Here is a 748-nt window from a genome sequence, read left to right on the forward strand (position 1 = left end):
CCTGAATGATGGAGAGGTGTCCTTCAGCTCTTGACCATAGGCCTGGACCGGAACATGCCCCCCCCCCCCCCCTTTCCTTTGACGAGTCCGAGAACAGCATAAAAAATGTGGGGAAAGGACGAGAATATCCACTACCATCAAGAGGTTTCATAGGTCAACACCCATTGCAGGTCTAATAGTTCCGCTGGTCCCATAGGGGCCAGGAAGTCTGGTTAAACGTTGCCTGAAACCACCGGAACTTGGACCGCCCCACATGGAACTTATCCTGAGGCGACCGTTCGGACTATAGACGGGTCAATGAGGAAAGGAGAACTAGGAAACGTTCCAAGGTAGGGCTGAAAGCTCTGCTTGACTGAGAACAGGTACTGCGACTCTCCTCAGTCTTGCCACAGTCAACTGAAAGGAAGGCTCGGAGGATGGCTACAGAATCTGGCGTCCCCAGGTGGTCACCCATCCAAGTACCGACCAGAACCGACGTTGCTTAACCTCGCTGGACGGACGAGAAGCGGGGTTTCCAACGTGGTAAGGCCGTTGACTCAGTATCATGGCCAGATACTCCAGATGTTGAGGCAGAAGAAGAGAAGGCTCCAAGCAAAATACCATGAACCCACACTCATGGTAAGCATCCGGAAGCTTGTCCCGGCGCTGAAGAAGGTCGAACCCGAGCCTACCGGAGATGACCAGCCTTCAAAAAAGCAGAGGAGGCGGAAGCCTGCACCTGAGCAGCCATGAGGAAAGCAGGGAGAGT

The 748-nt window shown here is 54.0% G+C and overlaps 1 pseudogene; it reads right to left on the reverse strand.

The window, feature by feature from the left end:
* Positions 1-417: 417 nt before the first annotated feature.
* LOC137617758 (5S ribosomal RNA) lies at positions 418-536 on the reverse strand (annotated as a pseudogene).
* Between the last annotated feature and the right edge of the window lie 212 nt (positions 537-748).

This window comes from Palaemon carinicauda, chromosome 23 (assembly GCF_036898095.1).
Source record: "Palaemon carinicauda isolate YSFRI2023 chromosome 23, ASM3689809v2, whole genome shotgun sequence".
NCBI classification, from domain to species: domain Eukaryota; kingdom Metazoa; phylum Arthropoda; class Malacostraca; order Decapoda; family Palaemonidae; genus Palaemon; species Palaemon carinicauda.